Source organism: Bos indicus, chromosome 6, assembly GCF_029378745.1.
Source record: "Bos indicus isolate NIAB-ARS_2022 breed Sahiwal x Tharparkar chromosome 6, NIAB-ARS_B.indTharparkar_mat_pri_1.0, whole genome shotgun sequence".
Taxonomy (NCBI): domain Eukaryota; kingdom Metazoa; phylum Chordata; class Mammalia; order Artiodactyla; family Bovidae; genus Bos; species Bos indicus.
In genome coordinates this window covers 62,645,219-62,668,134 of record NC_091765.1, presented here as the reverse complement: position 1 = coordinate 62,668,134, position 22,916 = coordinate 62,645,219, and the positions used below count along the sequence as shown (strand labels likewise).

The 22,916-nt window shown below is 38.6% G+C and overlaps 1 long non-coding RNA gene across 1 annotated transcript; it reads right to left on the bottom strand.

The window, feature by feature from the left end:
• Positions 1 to 345: 345 nt before the first annotated feature.
• On the bottom strand, positions 346 to 10,405 carry LOC139183629 (uncharacterized). The gene is made up of 2 exons (XR_011567180.1): positions 10,249 to 10,405; positions 346 to 7,935 (listed from the first exon to the last, which is right to left on the bottom strand). It is a non-coding gene; the product is annotated as an uncharacterized lncRNA (long non-coding RNA).
• Positions 10,406 to 22,916: the final 12,511 nt, after the last annotated feature.

Genomic DNA, 22,916 nt, shown 5'->3' with positions numbered 1-22,916 from the left:
TGGAATTAAGTGTTCTTATAAGAGACACCAGAGAGCTTGCTCTCACTCTCTCACTGCCATGCAATGATACAACCAGAAGTTGGTGATCGTCAAGCCAAGAAGAGAATCCTCACCAGAAAACACCCCTGCCAGACCTTTGTCTAGTACTTCTAGACTCCAGAACTTTGAGAAACTAAGTTTCTGCCATTAATCTATAACATTTTGTTATGGCAACCTGACTAATACAATGAGGGAAGTATTTTATTTTTATCCTAAAAGTTCAGTGGAAGCAACTGGAGAAAAAAATTCATGAAGGTTAAAACAAATAATAGAACATCCTAACAAGTAATTTAGTGAATACACAGCTTAGAACTCAGCAGTTAACAAGTTTATTACCAAAGGCCTAACCCCTGCACAACTTGCTATGGAATATTCCAAGCACCCTTGCTTTCAGAGTCTGCTTTTATTTTGGCTAGATGCAAGTCAGTGAAAGTAAATTCCCCCTTGTTTAATTAGATATATATCCCCTTTTTGCAACACAAATAACAAAGTTCTGATTAATCAGTTCTAAAGCAAAAGTAAACACTCTGCTGCAGTTAATTAAAAATTAAATTCCTCTGGAGAGCTGATTACAGGAGGGAGTCAGGATATGCCTTTATTAAATAAGTGTTGCTTGCAGGACGATGTCAGAGACAGACCTTGGGTACTTGTGCATTCATATAACCGAGAACACACTCAGATATTCAATGAGGTATTTCCACATTTCCATTTTCAACAAAGAATGGGTGTAGAGAGAGGGGCCAAGGGCACTTTCAAGAATTTTTAAAACTACTGAGGCCTAAGGTTCTAGTTACAGTTATCCAGAGAACAGCTGTTCAGTAATCCCCACTAAAAGAAAAAATAGCAAATTTCTTATATATATAAAAATAGCTTGGTCATCTTCCATATTCCAATCTAAATTATAAGTAAAGGTAGCATCCTGATTTACTAAAAGTATAAGCTAGACATTGCAAAATTATCTCAATATTACTGCATCTCAGTTCAGTTCAGTTCAGTTCAGTCGCTCAGTCATGTCCGACTCTTTGCGACCCCATGAATCACAGCATGCCAGGCCTCCCTGTCCATCACCAACTCCTGGAGTTCACCCAGACTCATGTCCATCGAGTCAGTGATGCCATCCAGCCATCTCATCCTCTGTCTTCTCCTTCTCCTCCTGCCCCCAATCCCTCCCAGCATCAGAGTCTTTTCCAATGAGTCAACTCTTCGCATGAGGTGGCCAAAGTTCTGGAGTTTCAGCTTTAGCATCATTCCTTCCAAAGAAATCCCAGGGCTGATCTCCTTCAGAATGGACTGGTTGGATCTCCTTGCAGTCCAAGGGACTCTCAAGAGTCTTCTCCAACACCACAGTTCAAAAGCATCAATTCTTTGGCGCTCAGCCTTCTTCACAGTCCAACTCTCGCATCCATACACGACCACAGGAAAAACCATAGCCTTGACTAGACAAACCTCTGTCGGCAAAGTAATGTCTCTGCTTTTGAATATGCTATCTAGGTTGGACATAACTTTCCTTCCAAGGAGTAAGCGTCTGTTAATTTCATGGCTGCAGCCACCATCTGCAATGATTTTGGAGCCCAAAAAAATAAAGTCTGACACTGTTTCCAGTGTTTCCCCATCTATTTCCCATGAAGTGATAGGACCAGATGCCATGATCTTCGTTTTCTGAATGTTGAGCTTTAAGCCAACTTTTTCAGTCTCCACTTTCACTTTCATCAAGAGGCTTTTTATTTCCTCTTCACTTTCTGCCATAAGGGTGGCGTCATCTGCATATCTGAGGTTATTGATATTTCTCCCAGCAATGCATCTAACTGCATATAATCATCTTATCAGGAGCAACATTTCGTTTTCCCATCCCATGCCTCTAGGATTCTTCACTGTTTCTGAAGAAGAGATATAGTCTCAAGTTAGGGACCACTGAAGATGTAATTCTGATGATAGAAATCAAAATCTTGAACTGCACACATGTATGGAGCTATAAGGGCTTCCTGGTTGACTCAGTGGTAAAGAATCTGCTTGCCAATGCAGGAGGTATGGGTTCAATCCCTGGGTCAAGAAAATTCCTTGGAAAAGGAAATGGCAATCCACTCCAGTATTCTTAACCTGGGAAATCCCATGGAAAGAGGAACCTAGCAGGCTACAGTCCATTGGTCACAAAAGAGTCAGATATGACAGTGACTAAACAACAATAGCAATGGAGCTATCAAACAGATCTCAAGAGTTCAGAGTTCATTAATCCATCCCCGCACAGTGTAGTGACATATGTGTCATTCTGCCACCCGAAAGACTGGTTTCTTTATCAAGCTTGTTCTAAGGCAACATAAATTTTTATGTTAGGAATATAAATTCCCATGTTCTTTGAATGCAAAGAGTGTTCAAATTATTTTTATCCTTGTAGTAAAACTATTTTCCTCTTTCTGTAAAATATTATTAAGCAGCTATATTATGTATCATTTACAGATAAATTTCTTTCAGAGTACTTTTTAAACTCTTGAAAGTACAAATTAGAATAAGAAAATACATGAACAGTCTAATGACAACGTTAAAGTTTGTTTCTATTTCTTTTTCTCTTAACATTATGTATTCTTGAAGCTATAATTTTCAAGTTAAATTTCTTCCTTGGATCTTCTTTTTTTTTTGGATACTGTTCTTAGAAGTCTTATTTAACCATTTGTTTATATATCATTTTTCATGTTTTGACATATTCTCTGAAAATGAAGAAAAACTTTTATGCAGATATATATCAACAAGCAACCCAAACTGAGGAATATTTCCTATGTAATCATCAATGAAACATATTTTGTACATGATAAAAACAACTAGCATACTTATAAATAATCTTAAGTTATATCTTTATGATGGTTTAATGAAAATTCAAAGGGTGATGGCTACACAGCTATCACCACATAGAAATAAGAAAAAATGATAGAAAAGAAAATTCCACAAAGATTCATTCAGTAAAAGATCTTAGAAATGGGGTGTTTTATAAAAGCTATTTTCTAGTTAATTATATTTTCAGTAGAAAACTTGTTTAACTCTTGCTGAAAATGTTGGAAAATGGTGCTTGTCTGAGTTCTTTAAAATAAGTGCCAACCAATTATTTCTTGGTTTAGTAATCAGGATCCCCTTTGTACATTCATTATTGCTGTAGAATAGAATGAAATAGAAAATAAAATTATTCTGAAAGACTGTTGATGCCAAAACATCTTTGGAAGATGTCTACTTTTAAAATAAACTATTTTAAAAAAAGATTGTTTTGTTGTCTTCATCATTTTATCAAACAGAAAGTAAAAATAATTTATTAACAAGCTCAGGTTCTTTCCACTGAAAGATATTTATGCAGATATTATTGAACATAAACCTGTTATTTTAACCTGAATGAATAGGAAAAAAAATGACAATATTGGTTTCTTTTATAAATATTTCAGAGGACTGTCATAGAATACAATAATTAACTCAAAGAGTTTCAAAGAGATGTGAAGCATATCAGAGCTCCCAGCTTGTGAGTTAATGCTGCATTCCATTTGTGATTCAGACAGAATTGAATATATCTGGAAAAATCAGAAGAGTCTACCCCAATTCTGTTTTTGTGTCTGAGTCTTTAAGGGAAAAAGAAAATGAAGACTTGGTGAAGTGGGAGTTAGCATGGATTGAATCATGAATTAAAGTTGAATTTCCATAGGATTTGGTCCCCATTTGACTTAATAAGAGAAATGTTTTTGCTCTTTCATTCTTCTTTGTTTGGTTTTAAAACCAATGTTACTTTTCATTTATATAGTTTAATTAATGAGGAAAGTACTACAATGTAATAGAAATAAAAGGCAGAAATTCCTTATCAGCTGTACAACCCCATCACTGACTGGGGAACCACGTTCAGATTCTTTAATCTCCTTGAAGCTCTGTCTCCTTATCTATAACCTACTTGGAGAGGGTTACATTTAATATATATTAATTAGTTCAGACAATACCTAACAAAAAGAGATGCTAAATAAATATCAATTTTATTTTTTTACAATATTTTCTAAGGGGAAAGTTCATCTTTCATTATTGTTTCTGTTGTAAGAAATTACTTAAATCCATGAAATGAAGAATCATTGATTTTGACTTTCTAAACATTTAGCCAGTGATATCATGGCCTCACATGGCAGAGTTATTAAATAAGGAAATGATTCATGATAAAATTGAGCATAAAGGTACAAGATTTTACACAGTAAGAAATTGGAATGTATCAATAGCATGAAATCTTTTAAATCAGACTATACAAAACCCTAGGTAGATTTCTGCTGTGTAATATAATGAGGAAATAAAGAAATTTAAATAGTTATACCCTCCATATAAAGTCAATATGTTTCTTACAGATGGTACTATGAAATCAACTCTGATGTAATGCCTTCCTTGTGTGACCATAAATTTCCTTGTTCAAAACTACTATAACAATAAACTCTGTTTAAAACATCCATCCAACATAGGAAGTGGTGAAAATCTACCATATATGACACTTTTAATGAAAGATTTCCAAATTAAGAATACATATGATCTAATTATGGAAAATATCAAAAAAAGTACTAAAAACTTTAAGAATAAAATTAAAAACAAATGTCCAGTCAAGCAAGCACAATCACTGAAAAAACTGTAGATTTTATGAATCTGGTAGACTTTTCTAATCAGTCTTATTAATTATTAAAATATGATTATATATATATATATTATTTTTTCCTTCCTTTGTTCTTCTCCCTTTGATTTCCTTACTTTTTTCTCTTCTCATTCACTTATTCCTTCTCCTCTTTTAATTTCCTTTTCTTTCACTAATTTACCAAATCTTTGTGACCCCATGGACTGTAGCCCACCAGGCTCCTCTGTCCATGGGATTTTCCAGGCAAGAATACTGGAGTGAGTATTCCTCCTCCAGGGGATCTTCCCAACCCAGAGGTTGAACACACATCTCTTATGTCTCCTGCTTTGGCAGGTGGATTCTTTACCACTAACACCTCCTGGGAAGCCCAGCAATTGAGAATTTTTCTTATTAAAATAGTCTGCTATATCTGTATCTTCAAACCAGAGACCACATCTGTCTCACACCTACATGAAATTGCTTCAGGTTCATGCTCCTCACTACATTTGTTGTTATTCAGTCACTTAGTCATCTCCAACTCTTTCCAACCCCATGGCCCACACCACACCAGGCTTCCCTGTCCTTCACCATCTCCCAGAGCTTTTTCAAACTCACTTCCATTGAGTCAGTGATACCATCCAACCTTCTTATCCTCTGTCAACCCCTTCTCATGCCTTCAGTCTTCCCCAGAATCAGGATCTTTTCTAATGAGTCAGTTCTTCGCACCAGGTGGCCAAAGTATTAGTATTAGTTTCAACATCAGTCCTTCCAATGAACATTCAGGGTTGATTTCCTTTAGGATTGACTGTTTTGACCTCCATGCTGTCCAAGGGACTCTCAAGTGTCTTCAACACCACAGTTCAAAATCATTAATTCTTCAGTGCTCAGCCTTCTTTCTGGTCCAACTCCCATATTTGTACATGACTACTGGGAAAACGATAGCTTTGACTATTTGGACCTTTGTTGGCTCTGGATCACTGCATAACAGGACAATAAACTGAGACACAAGATGTGTTTGATAGTGAATTTATTAGGAACCAGCAGATGGAGAAAATGGTAGACTAATGTCCCACAGAACCATCTTACCCAAGTTAGAATCCAGGCTTATTTTATACTAAAAGAGGGACAGAAAGTGGGTTGGGGGAGTGGCTAGTTTTTGCAAATTTCTTGCTGCCATCTAGACCCAGAAGGGATATTATTATTCATTGTTCTTGAGTTGTCCCCGTAGATCTGGTCACAATGTTACTGCAAACCACCAACAAGAAAAATGTTATTCTCTGTTCTGCAATGTTGTATCTCTATATAAATGAAAGGTGTTGTGCCTTTAAAGGTCAAGTCTGGGAGGCAGGGGCTTCCCTGGTGGTTCAGACTATAAAGAATCCAAGTATAAGCAGGAGATACAAGTTCAATCCCTGGGTCAAGAAGATCCACTGGAGAAAAGAATGATTACTCATTCCAGTATTCTTGCCTAGAGAATCCCATGGATAGAGGTGCCTGGCGGGCTACAGTCCATGGGGTCACAAAGAGTCAGACATGACCAAGCAGATAACAATGGGAGGTAGAGCCTTGGGAATGAGCTACCATGTGTATTTCAGGCTATACTCAATGTTCTTTACAAAGGTGCAGAGCCAGCATGACTAAGCACAGGCAACAGAGCACAAAATTTATAGATCCAGTGCGGAGTTAGATTTGCTCTCAGTTACAAATCACACTCGGAAAAGTAATTCTGCACAAATGGTCATCAGAAAGGAAGCAAACCTTTCTTTCATGTCTTGAAGAACATTGCAACCAAGTTTCTTGGAAGACCTACCACTCCCAAAGTCTGACACTTTTGCACCTCTCTCACGTTAAACCTAAATTTCTGTAAAACTCCAGTCCCATGCTTTCTCTTATCTTAAACCTGTCAGCCATTTGTTTCAAATTAGTCACCCCACCTGAATTATCCCTTTTCCCCCTGACTCTCAGGCATTATCATATTGTGATTCTGAATCACATATACATAAAACTGAAAGGAAGAAAGGAAAGAAGGAAGAAAAGAGAGAAAGAAAAAAAGGAAAAGAAAGAATAAAAAAAGTCTGAGAACTGGGTTTGCAAAGTCTCGCCTATCCTAAGAAGGTGTAATGAAAGGCTAAGATGGGGTATCCTGTCATGTTAATAAATTTTGTCCCTGTCATGATTATACTAAGTGTTTTTCTATTGTATGAAAAATTATTTGTGAACATATTTTAGTGACCAGGCAACATTAACATAGCATAATTTCCTGAATCCATTTTCTACTATTGAACATTAAGGGTGTTTCCAATGTTTCATTATTATAAATCAGTTCAGTTTAGTCTCTCAGTCATGTCCTACTCTTTGCAACCTCATGAATGGCAGCACACCTGGCCTCCCTGTCCATCACCAACTCCCGGAGTTCACTCAGACTCACGTCCATAGAGTCAGTGATGCCATCCAGCCATCTCATCCTCTGTCGTCCCCTTCTCCTCCTGCCCCCAATCCCTCCCAGCATCAGAATCTTTTCCAACGAGTCAACTCTTCGCATCAGGTAGCCAAAGTACTGGAGTTTTAGCTTTAGCACCATTCCTTCCAAAGAAATCCCAGGGCTGATCTCCTTCAGAATGGACTGGTTGGATCTCCTTGCAGTCCAAGGGACTCTCAAGAGTCTTCTCCAACACCACAGTTCAAAAGCATCAATTCTTCAGCACTCAGCTTTCTTCACAGTCCAACTCTCACATCCATACATGACCACAGGAAAAACCATAGCCTTGACTAGACGGACCTTTGTTGGCAAAGTAATGTCTCTGCTTTTGAATATGCTATCTAGGTTGGACATAACTTTGCTTCCAAGGAGTAAGCGTCTTTTCATTTCATGGCTGCAGTCACCATCTGCAGTAATCTTGGAGCCCAAAAAAATAAAGTCTGACACTGTTTCCACTGTTTCCCTGTCTATTTCCCATGAAGTTAATGGACCGGATGCCATGATCTTCATTTTCTGATGTTCGGCTTTAAGCCAACTTTTTCATTCTCCTCTTTCACTTTCATCAAGAGGCTTTTGAGTTCCTCTTCACTTTCTGCCATAAGGGTGGTGTCATCTGCATATCTGAGGTTATTGATATTTCTCCCAGCAATCTTGATTCCAGCTTGTGTTTCTTCCAGTCCAGCATTTCTCATGATGTACTCTGCATATAAGTTAAATAAGCAGGGTGACAATATACAGCCTTGATGTACTCCTTTTCCTATTTGGAACCAATCTGTTGTCCCATGTCCAGTTCTAACTGTTGCTTCCTGACCTGAATAACAACACAATTATATTTTGGTACACATCCTCGCCAATATGTGTTATTTATGGTCTTTTTGATACTAGCTGTTCTGACAGGTGTATGGAGATATCTCATCATGGTTTTAATATACATGGGGGTATGGGCAAGATAGCAGTAGAGAGTTAAGAGGTACAAACTATTATGTGTAAAATAAAATCTAAAGATATACATACAGCACAGGGAATTTAGACAATATTTTATAATAATATTAAATGGAATACTATCTATAAAAATACTGAATCACTATGTTGTGCATATGAAACTAATATAGTATTGTAAATCAACTAGAATTTAAGGGGGAAAAAAGAAAAACTATATCATTCACAATGCCATCAAAACAAAAAATAATTAAAAATAAATTTAACCAAGAAAGGGACAGATTTAAAAACTATAAGATTTTGATTTTTTTTAATGGACTATTTATTTTTTTACTGTATTAAGGGCATAAAACCCAAGGGTATTTTAACACTATTGCAATATTAATACATGGCCAAGATCTAATATCTATCTGCGAGTAAAGAAAAAAAAGGCAAAAAGCAAATGAGAAAATATCAGCATTTATGTTATGCCTATCACATGTCAAACTTTCAGGATCACTATGGAGCTACTTAGAATCTTCTCTTGCTTAAATCTATTTTGACATATATGTTGCTTACATCATTAAAATCCTTTCACTAAACTGCTCTCAAAGAAATCATTCTAAAACAAAACTAGTCAAGCTATTTCTCTGTTGAAAACAGTCATTGGTTTCCTGTTAATTATAAGATACAGTCCCAATTTAGCAAATAGAAGCATTTATGAAGTTGTATTTAACCAGCTATCTAGTTTCATGACTTATATGTTCCATTGCCCCCAAGATACCAATTTACTTGTGATTACATGTGCCTTTACATTTTCTGCCCATTCTGTTCAGGTTGCCTTCACACTTGCATCTTTATGGAAACACCTAGTAATACCAAGATAGATACCACCCCCTGTCTGAGGGCTACGCACTTCTATTTATTATTTCTGTGTCAAGCATTATGATATTACCACTCTATGTGGTCTAGCAATCATGAATTTTAGTTATATTTCTGCTCCTTTTATTTACTTCATAAAACTGTTGTACATAGCTCAATGTAAAGCACATAGTAATTTCAACAAATGCTTTTTGAACTGCACTGAAATTTCATAAATTCTTACAAATGTGAAGCAGATTTTTTACAGTGCTATAAAGCTGGTTGTCCATCAAAGCAATGAAAGTTATAATTCAAGTTAATTAAAGGGCATGAAGAATCAAAGCAATCAGTTCATACTAAATATCCTTAACTATTCAATTGATTTGTCATGATAAAAACACGATTCCATTTTAGTTGAAAAAAAACTGTGATTTTGGAGGAGAAAATTCATATTCTCTTGATTGGCTGACATTTTCTATTTATCTTGGTGTAGTTTAAATAGACCTTGAATTGCATGGTTTATCCTGCTTTCTTTTTTGTGTAAAGCAAAGAAATACTCAACAATTGGCATACTTTATCATCTAACATTCCAAGGTAATTATTTAAGACTTGTGGCTGTCACTGTAATATTGAACTTCCGCTGTTTAACCAGAAGAAATACAATGACATTTGTCACCATGGTTCAAGGTAATATTAGCTTGAGGTGCTTAAACTTTTAAATATGTAATGTTTAATTTACCCTAGTTTGCTTTAGAAACATTTTATACTTAATCCTTTATCTTCATCTTAGACAACTAATTATTTTTTTAAAATCATACTAATCAGTTTCATATTACATTATATGGTAAGCACTGATAAGTAGCTCTCATTCATCAGAGATATTCATCTATCAAAGACATTCAGCTCTATATGAATTATTTGCAAGTCATAACACTTTGGATAGTAGTTGTCTTTGGTGGTGCTCAAATTAGGTATAGAAAGTAACTGCATGATGAACTGGAGTAAAAATATAAAAATGGAGAATTCAATGAGAATAGGAAAATAATATATTTAACATATCACATAAAATTGCCATAATCTTTAAATGGAAATAAATATTTCATATGTAAATAAAATGAGTGTGACCTTTACTTGAATGATCAAACAGTAGCATTCTTTTTGTTAGTAGTTACATAATGATTGTATTGATAGTTTACTTCTTTATAATTTAATAGTATATTTTCAACATTTATTATTTTTAAATGCAATCTAACTCTCTGAACAAATTTTTGACCTATATGAAAATGAAAGCAAATGAGGCCCACCCAAAGAAAAAAATTATAAAGAGATTGTTTAGAAGCCTTACCTGATGGTGTGTTAAGTGCAATCCTAAGCCACATAGAGTCAGACCATTTTGCTTTTGTTAAGTTTCAGCTTATCTCATGCCTGGACCATTACAATATGCTTCTCATTTCTTAATACTAGACTTCCCAAGCCAGCCCAGAACTGAATATCACTATAGTTCTGTTATTTTTACTAGATGAACAGAATTCTTGGGACTTTAGACTTTGAACCTGTACACTTTGATGTGAGCCAGGCTTTTGCTGTTTTAAAAGCAAAGTCTGCCCCACTCAGTTCTTAGTCTGTGCTTAGAGTGCAAGGAGGTAGCTGCCGTTATGTTTGTAGTATTTGCCCAGTAATTAGGGAATTCCCTTCTCTTCCTCCTTCCTTTCCACATGGGTGCACAGTGCTTTCCAGAAAGGCTGCACTGATCCTGCCAGTGTCTTCCCAGCAAGCGACTGCATAGGTCAGCACCTGCATTGGGGTGACTTTGCCCTGGCTGTTCTCTAGGAGAGAATTGCTGATGGGGTGAGGTCTTTGGCAGCCACACAGTGGAAAATTGAACCCCCCTTGCATGCCACTTCCACTAGGTTCTTTGCTATTTCTCAGCTTCCTCTTTTATGGTCGTTCATAGTTTATAATCATGTGAAGCAAAGCTAAGTTTCAAAAAGACTTTACTGAGTACAATGACTATGTCTAGAACCACGCAATCACCATCTACTACAGAAGTGATAGGCTCAGTGAATTTGAACCATATACTGAAATTAGGTACTACAGTTAAAACCTCTCTAATACGGACTAACAGAAATCAGTTCAATCACTGAGTAAGTGTTGATGAAATACAGATTTAGTACTTTAGTGTAGGCTGCTGCAGCTAAGTCGCTTCAGTCGTGTCCGACTCTGTGCGACCCCATAGACGGCAGCCCACCAGGCTCCCTCGTCCCTGGGATTCTCCAGGCAAGAACACTGGAGTGGGTTGCCATTTCCTTCTCCAATGCATGAAAGTGAAAAGTGAAAGTGAAGTTGCTCTGTTGTGCCCAACTCTTAGCGACCCCATGGACTGCAGCCAACCAGGCTCCTCCATCCATGGGATTTTCCAGGCAAGAGTACTGGAGTGGGGTGCCATTGCCTTCTCCTTAGTGTAAGCATACATAGCATTTGCCAGGGAGAGTTCCCTAGTGAATCTGTGTGCATCCTCAGGCCAGTCACTTCACTTTTCGAAGTCACCTTTGCCCAGTGGTAAGTAGAAGAAATTGGTTGTATGATTTCTCAGATCCCTTCAGCTTTATAACTTGATTCTGTAACTTTACCTTTTTATTTTATGTTTATTTGGCACATAAATTATAGACAGCTGACTATACTCTCCCACAATTCTGTTAATATGGTTCATTTGCTCAGCAAACTCTACTGGTGGATGGGGAGCCTCAACCCACCCTGTGTTCAATTCATCACCCATTTTGAGTTCATGAAATCCAAATGAATTAGACATTATTGTATGTTTGCTAAAATTGTAATAAGAACTACTATCAGCAGTTAAACATAACACCATGTATGATTTGATCAAATCCTTTTTGTTTGCTATTAACCTTAATTTTTTGTTTTTATTTTTTAAAAACCTTTTACATTTCATTTTCTGTTTTAATGTTATGCATTCAGATCTTGACAGCATTTGGTAAACATATGTGCCATTCATTGCCATTGTTCAGATTTATACATGGTATCTGCTTTTCTTTGATGTGCACATGCTGACAGCGTTAATATTTATAGCCACAAAATTATTTTGGTTATTTATTAAGATATAACTGATATGTAACATTATATGCCTCAGTTGTATAATATAATGATTTAATATTTGTATGTACTGATTGATCACCACAATAAGTCTAGTTACCCTGTCACCATATCACCATATACTCTATTTTTAAAATGTGAGTTCATTTGTCTGCAAATTAGTCCTTATTTGAGATCTTTAGAGAAGGCAATGGCACCCCACTCCAGTACTCTTGCCTGGAAAATCCCATGGATGGAGGAGCCTGGTAGGCTGCAGTCCATGGGGTCGCGCAGAGTCGGATACGACTAAGCGAATTCACTTTCACTTTTCACATTCATGCATTGGAGAAGGAAATGGCAACCCACTCCAGTGTTCTTGCCTGGAGAATCCCAAGGATGGTGGAGCCTGGTGGGCTGCCGTCTCTGGGGTCGCACAAAGTCGGACACGACTAAAGCGACTTAGCAGCAGCAGCCGCATAGTTCAGTTCAGTTCAGTCATTGAGTCGTGTCCAACTCTCTGCGACCCCATGAATTGCAGCACACCAGGACTCCCTGACAATCACCAACTCCCGGAGTTCACCCAAACTCATATCCATCGAGTCAGTGATGCCATCCAGCCATCTCATCCTCTGTCGTCCCCTTCTCCTCCTGCCCCCAATCCCTCCCAGCACCAGAGTCTTTTCCAATGAGTCAACTCTTCACATGAGGTGGCCAAAGTATTGGAGTTTCAGCTTTAGCATCAGTCCTTCCAAAGAAATCCCAGGGCTGATCTCCTTCAGAATGGACTAGTTGGATTTCCTTGCAGTCCAAGGGACTCTCAAGAGTCTTCTCCAACACCACAGTTCAAAAGCATCAATTCTTCAGCACTCAGCTTTCTTCACAGTCCAACTCTCACATCCATACATGACTACTGGAAAAACCATAGGTTTGACTAGATGGACCTTTGTTGGCAAAGTAATGTCTCTGCTTTTGAATATGCTATCTAGGTGGGACATAACTTTCCTTCCAAGGAGTAAGCATCTTTTAATTTCATGGCTGCAATCACCATCTGCAGTGATTTTGGAGCCCAAAAAAATAAAGTCTGACACTGTTTCCACTGTTTCCCCATCTATTTCCCGTGAAGTGATGGGACCGGATGCCATGATCTTCGTTTTCTGAATGCTGAGCGTTAAGCCAACTTTTTCACTCTCCTCTTTCACTTTCATCAAGAGGCTTTTTAGTTCCTCTTCACTTTCTGCCATAAGGGTGGTGCCAACTGCATATCTGAGGTTATTGATATTTCTCCCAGCAATATTGATTCAAGCTTGTGCTTCTTCCAGCCCAGTGTTTCTCATGATGTACTCTCATGATCACTATAGTAGAGATCTAAAAGTCAAAGCTGATCACATCCTTCTTATTTAAAAATCTTTGATGATTTTCTATTGACAAGAGAACAAAACTGAAAAAATAAAACTGAAATTCTTCATTATGGATCTAGGAGTCTTTAAATACTTCTCTAGTTTACTTTTCAAACCTAATCCTTATTCCATTTCACTCTAATAAAAATGCTAAGGCTCCTAAACATTGAATTTTCTGTCTGTCTCAATTGTAGTATATTCTTATAAAAGTTATTTATTTATCCATCATCTCCTTCTCCAAAGGGAAAACTCTTAATTCTTCCCTCAAGACACACCTCAAATAGTGGTTTCTTTGTGAAGCATTTAACAACATTTCCAGAAAGATCTGTAGCACTTTCTTATATTCTCACACTAAAGCACTTGTCTTCTTGGCTTGAATTACTTGCTTTCTCTTATCCTAGACTGTGGGTTCCTCAAAGGGAGAGATTATTCTTTTTTCTAGACTTATAGCATCAAACACATAAAAGATACTCAGAAAGCATTTTTTTATTAAATACATGAGTTGGTAAATGAATGAATGGTTTGTTCCATATGTGTGTGTATGTGTGTGTGTGTTTCCAAGGAGGAAATATGGTTCATGCAAAGCACAATAATCCAACAGGAATTTATTAACAAAGGGAGCATTTATCAAGATATCATTGTAGAACAATGACAAGGCATACTGAACTAATCCTAGACAGCAACCAAATTCTTACTAACCCTAGACTCAACATACAAGGAGAGGGAATAATTACTGGAAACAAGAAGGAGAGAGAAATGCAGAGTTAAATGCTTTGGGAGGCACAGTAACTTTCAATCAAGCACATAGACTGTTAGAAACCACAATCATGCAAGTTCATTATGGAATAAATACCTTGATTTCTTATTTCTTCCCTCGAGTATCTGTTGGTAGTCATTATTGGTAGACTTCACCTAGATGCTTAGAGGCCTTGGAGTAACCACATATATTAGTGTTCCAATAATGATCCACATGGTGAAGGATGGAGAGTGGGTCTAAGGAGCAAAGGTAGACATACAACATTGTATTATGTTAACATTATGTTATGAATAATATTATCTTGAAGGACAGCCTAATAAGTAACAATATTATCCTTCCTCTCTACCCAGGTTCTGAAAAATAAAGCTTACATTTCAGTAAGAAAATTGGGAAATCAAACTATCTATACCAATAGCTTGGCCTCTGTGCAATGGTGCCGAATGGAATATCAGAGACAGAGTTTTGGATGAGGTAGTAGATAATAGCTTTACTGCTTTGCCAGGCAAAGGAAGACACAGTGGCCTCCTGTCCCAGCCCAGGGGAGTTTGATGAGGATTTTTTTGACAACAGTTTAAGGGTGAATTATTGCTAAGATTAGGGTGTGTGCAGGGACTACACTCCTCTAATCTGCTTTCAGGTAACCTTGCTGAGCTTCTCTGGTTCTCTTAATGTTGCCTCAAGTGGTTAAGAATTGATGCTTTTGAATTGTGGTGCTAGAGAAGACTCTTGAGTGTCCCTTGGACACCAAGAAGATCGAACCAGTCAATCCTAAAGGAAATCAACCCTGAATATTCCTTGGAAGGACTGACGCTGAAGCTGAAGCTCCAACATTTTGGCCACCTGATGCAGAGCCAACTCATTGGAAGACTCTGATGCTGGGAAAGATTGAAGGCAAGAGGAGTGGAGGGAGAGCAAAGGATGAGATGCTTAGATGGCATCATCAACTCAATGAACATGAGTTTGAGCAAACTCTGGGAGATAGTGAAGGACAGGGAAGCCTGGCATGCTGCAGACCATGGGGTAGCAAAGAGCTGAATACAACTTAGCAACTAAACAACAGTAACAACAGGTGGTTTCTTGGCTATTCCTCCCTTGATTAGCAACTGTTCAAATCTGTCTTTTGGAGCTCAGGGAAGGTCATGAGGCTGGGGTCTGCTCTCTACAAACAAGAAACCAGGGGACAGAAATACTTCTTTGCCCAGAAGTCCCATGGTTTCACTATCCCTTTTCTTGCTGAGAGAGGCTAGACTGAAGAATGTGACTTTAAGTCTGTTTTCCTAGTAGGTTTGCAAATTCTAAGTCTTAATCTGAAAGACTTAGTCATCTATTTTTGACAAACTCAACTGGAATGGTCCTGTGTGGTGCATGTGTGATAGCAGGATTCATGCTCCTTCAAGCAAACTGACCCCAGGAGAAAGAAGGACAGCACTGAGAAAGAACATCCAGTTATTCTTCTCAAATTTACAAATCAGATGTAGTAAATGTTGCCACAATAGATACTCTATTATATAATACTGTGAATTAATGTGTAACAGGTACTGTGAATGACTTTTCTCCTGATTCCAGACTCCCAGTTATTAAGCGGGATAAGATAAAACTCCTGAACCTCAGATGGAGAAAGGTGGAAGAGGTGAGACAAGGAAGCAAAATGGTAAACAGCCCCATCCTAGTAAGCTGATAGGTGGGCAGTGCGTTCTCTGTCATCAGCAGTCATTCTCCTGATCAAATCGGAAATCTGATTATCAGAGAGCTGAAATTAGCACCAACAAACCTAAAGCATTATGATTAGCTGCCTTTCTTTTAATTGTCCCTGTGTATTTTAGGATCCAGAGTGATCTTCATCAATATTAAACTTTGATCAACAACAATCTACAGATTTGGATTGATTTGAAATGTGAAATCAGGTCTTCAGAAATCCTGCCAGCCCACCTTGATCATTTACAAACTGCACGACAACATGACCTGAGCTTTAGCATAACGTTGCTTATGGTATTACAGGGCTTTCCACGTGGCACTAGTGGTAAAGAACCCTGCTGCCAACGCAGGAGATATAAGAGACACAGGTTTGATCCCCGGCTTGGAAACATCCCCTAGAGGAGGGCATGGCAACACATTCTACTATTCTTCCCTGGAGAATTCCATGGACAGAGGAGCCTGGTGAGCCACAGTCTGCATGGGTGCTTGCTCAGTCATGTCCAACTCTTTGCAACCTCATGGACTGTGACCACCAGGCTCCTCAGTCCATGGGATTCTCCAGGCAAGAATACTGGAGTGGGTTGCCATTTCCTTCTCCAGAGTTTCTTCCCCACCCAGAGATTGAACCCAGGTCTCCTGCATTGCAAGGAGATTGTTTACCACTTGAGACCTTGGGGAAAGCCCAAGAACAACAGAGTCATGAGCTACAGTCTATTGGGTCCCACAGTCAGACACAACTGAAGTCACTTAGCATGTATAGTATTACAGAGATGTAGTAAGTAAAGGAGAAAAGACAGGCACTTAGAGAGAAGCCCTCTTCACTGAATCAAGAGCAGAAAAAGAATGTGTATTGCCCCTACTAATATACTTATCTAGATAATAAGGTATTATTTTTTGCTTATTTAATATGTAGAAGGATATCATGACTGAGTGACTGAACTGAACTGAATCTAATTTAAAAACAGAAAATAGTTGTATTGCCAATATTTTAAAATTAACTTTTGCTACCTGTTTTTTAATTGAATTTATGTTGAAAATGTATCATGTGTGTATTTAGGGGTTCTGACCCTGGAGGGGTCAGAATATGTGGAGGAGAGAGTTTCCTCAACATCACCATCAAGCAGTACTCCAGACCAGACGACAGTAGAGTATCCTACTGCTGCTGCTAAGTCGCTTCAGTCGTGTCTGACTCTGTGCAACCCCATAGACGGCAGCCCACCAGGCTCCCCCATCCCTGGGATTCTCCAGGCAAGATACACTGGAGTGGGTTCCCATTTCCTTCTCCAATGCATGAAAGTGAAAAGTGAAAGTGAAGTCGCTCAGTCATGTCCTACCCTTAGTAACCCCATGAACTGTAGCCTACCAGGCTCCTCCGTCCATGGGATTTTCCAGGCAAGAGTACTGGAGTGGGGTGCCATTGCCTTCTCCAGAGTATCCTACAACTGAATTCAATTATTTCACTATCTACCTGGAGGTGGCCTCAGATCCCACAGGCTGCCAACAAGAAAGTTTATTTATGGTCTTAAGAAATTAGACTCCAATTAAAATAAATATAAATCAAAAAAAAAAAAGAAGAAGAAGAAATGCAGTTGAGGAGACACAGATTCTGGTAACCCCGAAAGAGTGCTCTGAGAAAGAGCCAGAGACTCATAAAAACAAAATGCCAGGAGGCTGTTAAAAGTCATCTGGTGAGAATGGTGATTGACTCTGATGCAAGTCAGAAAATATTCATCCTTAAGGACTCACAAGTTGTTTTAACATAGCAGTCTGAAAAACAGATGATTGTCATGAATAATTTTAGGGTAAGGATCTTATAAGCATCCTGAGTTACTGACAGATGTTCTGGATTACTTCATTGAATCAAAAGATCAGATTCCATCCCAACTGAGATATGTATAAATCAGACTTCCTTAATGACCTCCTGGCTCCATTTTTGAGAGCTCTCTAAACAATATCAACCCCATTTCGATTTTCCTTTCACAATCCCCAGAAGATTGTTTTTTGCTGGAAAAAAAATTAATCAGTCTATTTAGTTAAACACCAAGCAAAGTCTCTTTCCAGAAAGGGAACTCTTTGGGACAATTTCATTCCAACACTGTCACAGTCTGTGATGGGTAGCCAGATCTGGTTGTCTGTTGATCATTTCCCTTATGTAACAAATGCTTCTTTATCACATATGGTTGAGTTCTCTATTCATGCCTATAAGTGCACATTTCTGCAGAATTAGGTGTTGTCTGTTTAAACAGTTGCTTGAAGTAGAAAGAGCAAAGAGATAAGGAAGGTGCCATGGGGAAGTAAGTGTATGTCTTTCCTTCACATTCACTGCAGGAGAGACTGTGCTGACCATGGACCTGAACTTGGCACAGTTTGATGGAGTCTGAATTTCCAGTGGTCCTCTCATGCTCTATTGAGAGAGAATGCATCACCTAGATGTTAAGAATAATACTCTGTTTAGTCTAAAATGTATGGGAGTGCCAAAGAACAAAACCAAAGATCAGCAGATCGAGGTTTCCTGATGAAAGGAGCAGTGCTGATTTCTGTCAGTGTTTCCACATACGGTAGTACGTATACACTGTAAATTTCACATTATTTCTATGGTTCTGAACACTATGTAGAGTCAAGTTAAAAGTTAGTGCTTGGATTTTGTGTTTCTGGGTAGAATTGCAAATCCATCTCTCCTAGGTTTGCGATTAGTCACCACAAAGGGAGAGCTGGATCCCTTAAGATTATAATGGTGTTGACAAGAGCATTCACCAGTGAAGGACCGCTGTGCCCAGAGAATGGTGACACCACAACAGCCATCATGGGCAGAGCGGCATCGTGGCAGCATGTCTGGGGGCTGAAGTAGAATCATGTGAAGACTTATTTCTGGGCACCCATGTGACTGCTATCTGTGGAACTCTTCAAAATAGCTAGAGGACAAGTTGAGAGATGCTAATTTCTGTCATTCAAGCACATAGGATGATGCCTTGGAAACTTGGATATTTAGAGTTACTGTTGATGATGTGGGATAGTCATAAGTTGGTCAAGCCAGAGAACACTCGGGTTACATAAGCCTCATTTGTTATGCAACACAAGCTATAGGATCTTCTTTTTCACTTTTATAACCCAATGTAGAGAGATGAAAATTCTATTCTAGCAACTTTTCCTCCTAAGGGGGTCTCTCTGTTTTGGAAGAGGCTTTAGAAACTGCTATTTAACAAAAATCTTTTTTGCTCAAAGAAATTAATTTGTTCCCTAAATAAGTTAGTTTAATATGTATATAGCCAATTCTTGTTTTACTAACAGAATCTCAACTGATGGGTGAGGCAGTCAATTCAATAAAAGTAATAAATTCAAGACACAAAATAAAAGACGGAATTGTCAATCTATTCAGTTAGAAAGTAAATTGATGTTTCTTCTACAAAGTCCACAGGGAATAAGATAGCTGGATTATATCAACCTGGGTACTGCCGATTCTGCAAATAGAAAATAAGATAACCTTGATTTCCATATATTCTCTTATTTCACTGGGTGATGTTGTCACCAAAAGATCACAGAGCTCTTTATGGAGTCGAGATGAGGGTGGAGGAGGAGGAGGAATCATAGGAAAAAATTAATAAATTAATATATTCATTAGTAGTCTTTGTGATAGAAGGGAAGGTTAAATAAAATCATGGCACTTGCCACAGGGGACATCAAATCACCAAGATGTCCTGGACACTATTGCCATGTATGTTTTCCTCTTAATATTCTCTCAATTAGACCAAGACCTATTTTTTTTCTAATACAAAAAAAAAGAAAAAATCAAGGTGGGCGTGAATATATGCAATTTTCACAAGCTCCAATATATACCATCTCTTTCTTCAATCTCTACTTAGAGATTTAAGCAGCCAGGTTCCTCTGCCCATGGGATTTTCCAGGCAAGAATACTGGAGTGGTTTGCCATTTCCTTCTCCAGGGGATCTTCCCCACCCAGGGATAGAACCTGTGTCCCCCGCATTGAAAGCAGATTGAGCCACCAGGGAAGCCCACTTAGAGATGTCAGTTATGTAGCCTGAGTTAAATTCACCATTAAAAAAAATTCAAAGCAACATAGAATTTGAAGTGGTGTTCTCCTTTACCCTGGAGAAAATGTGTGCATATTTTCAGGAGTGTTAAGAAAAAATAACAAACGCCAAATGGTGACATTTGCCCCCATGGCAGCAAACCAATACTTAACTTCAGGTTCAACTCCTCCCAGAAATGTGACCTTTAAAATATCCAATATGAAGTTTTCTAACCAACTCCAGCAAAGAACCCACCTGTCAATGCAGGAGACATAAAGAGACAGGTTCAACCCCTGGGTCAGGAAGATCTCTTGGAGAAGGAAATGGCAATCCACTCCAGTATGTTTACCTGGAGAATTCCATGGACAGAGGAGCCTGGCAGGCTACAGTCCATAGGATCACAAGGATTTAGCACACCTCTATACCAGTGAAGTAATCTGCATGACAAAGAACCCTGCTGTTTTTTTTTTTTTTTTTTTCCCCAAAAGAAGATAACCTGGACTGAATTAATCCTTTTATTTTTCTTGTTAGTAACTCCCTTGCTCCACCCTCCTTCCTATAATAACCTTCCATTTTCTACAACCCCTAAGCACCCTTGCTAGAGGGGTCAGGGGACCTGCTGCCCAAATTATGAATCATTGAATAAAGTCAATTAAATCTTCAGATTTATTTTCTTGAATTTTATTTTTTAACAGTAGAAAACAGTATTCAACATATTGTTTAAATAGAGATAGAGGACATAATGATGTCAAGTGCCTTAAAAATGTTCATTAATATACTAAGTGAGAAATAAAGGAATAATGGGGAAGGGAGAAGGGAAGGAGAAGGAAAAAAAGGATGAAAAAGCAGGGAAAGGAGGAAAGCAGAGAACAAGGGAGAACAGGAGTTAAAAAATCAAATCTGACTGGAGCTCCCTTCCTAAGGCTACATTTTCCTCATCTGTACAGAGGAAGCCTAGAGCCATATGGTCCCTTGGTTCATAACCACTCAAAACAGCACAGACTTTTTTAAAGGTGAGATTCCAACTGCTACTTCCACACATTTTGCTCTTGTTCAGTTGCTAAGTCATGTCCAACTGTTTGTGACCCCATGGACTATAGCATGCCAGGCTTCCCTGTCCTTCACTATCTTCCAGAGTTTGCTCACACTCATGTTCATTGAATCAGTGATGCTATGTAACCATACACCGACTTAGTTCTATACAGTGTGGTGATAAATTGGGAGCTTGGGATTGACATTCACACACTGTGCTGTGCTAGGCTTAGTTTTCTCAGTTGTGTCCGACTATTCATGATCCCATCGACTGTAGCCAGCCAGGCTCCTTCTATCCATGGGGATTTTCCAGGCAAGAATACTGGAGCAGGTGGCCTTGCCCTTCTCCAGGGGATCTTCCCAATCCAGGGTTTAAACCCAGGTCTACCCACATTGCAGGCAGATTCTTTACTGTCTGAGCCACCACACTTCTATGGCACAGGGAACAAGGACCTACTATTATAGCACAGGGAACGATACTCAATATTCTGGAATAATCTGTATGGGAAAAGAATCTGAAAAAAAAATGAACATATGTATATATATAACTGAATCACTATGCAGTGCATCTTCCCAGGTGGGTTTCCCAGGTGACGCTAGTGGTAAAGAACCCACCTGCCAGTACAGGAGATGTAAGAGACGTGTGTTCAATCCCTGGGTCAGGAAGATCTCCTGGAGAAGGAAATGCAACCCACTACAATGCAAGGAAATGCAAGTATTCTTGCCTGGAGAACCCCATGAACAGAGGAACCTGGTGGGCTACAGACCATGGGTTCTCAGAATTAGACACAACTGAAGTGACTTAGCACACACAGTATAATAATCTATATGGAAAAAGAAGTTGACAAAGAAGGAACATGTGTATCTGTATAACTGAATCACTATGCTGTACATCTGAAACTACCACAACACTGTAAAAAAACTATACCCCAATAAAACTAAAAAGAAAAGAAAAGCCACAGCATTTTCATCCTCAGGAAAAATTCCATCGTTTAATTTTAGATCACTCTCCTCTCTCCTTCTCACTGCAAATCTCTGCTATCTTCTACTTTCTCCTCTCCCCTCCAACATTTCTCCACCAATTATCAACACTTCTTCTCCCACTGGCTCCTGTCTCATATGCTATAAACAGGCTCAATCCTCCCTATGCTTGGAAAATTCTCTCTTGATCTTACTATTCCATTGACTCTTCCCATTCTCATCTTCTCAACCAGACTTTTCTTAAACAAATTGAGCACAATGTCTCTGCTTTTGTTTACTCCTTAAATCTACTACAGCCTGATGTCTGCCGTTGCGACATACAACCACCCCCTATAGTGCCTGTGTTACTCGCTTTTCTGTAGTGTAGGACACTCAACTCTGAAGCTCTCTACTTCTCCACTTTAACACAAGTTTTCATGCTTTTTCCTTTCTCTCATCACTCCATCTAAGTCTCTTGCTTGACCCTCAGTCTTTAATATGAGCTTCCCTGGAGGCTCAGCGGTAAAGAATCCACCTGCAATGCAGGAGCTGCAGGAGACGTGGGTTTGATCCCTGGTTGGAAAGATCCCCTGGAGGAGGAAATGGCAACCCACTTCAGTATTGTTGCTAGGAAAACATACTGGAGTGGGTTGCCATTTCCTCCTTCAAATTAAAAAGAAATAAAAGTAGTTGTGTTCTTAGTATCAGAGTGATAGAAAATAAAATGAAATGAAACACAGTTACCAAGCATCTGAGCGTATAATGCTTAAAAAGGAGCACATAATCTTGGTAGCTTGTATTCCTACAGGTCATCTATGGGAAAAAGGCACGAGTCCACCAGCATCTGAATGGTGTGCTGGTGGCCCACCTGCCAAGGCAAGAGACATAAGAGACGCTGGTTCCATCCCTGGGTGGGGAAGATCCCCTGGAGGAGGGCACAGCAACCCACTCCAATATTCTTGCCTGGAGAATCCCGTGAACAGAGGAGCCTGGTGACTACAGTCCATGGGGTTGCAAAGAGCTGACACAACTGAAGCAACTTAGCAAGCATGCA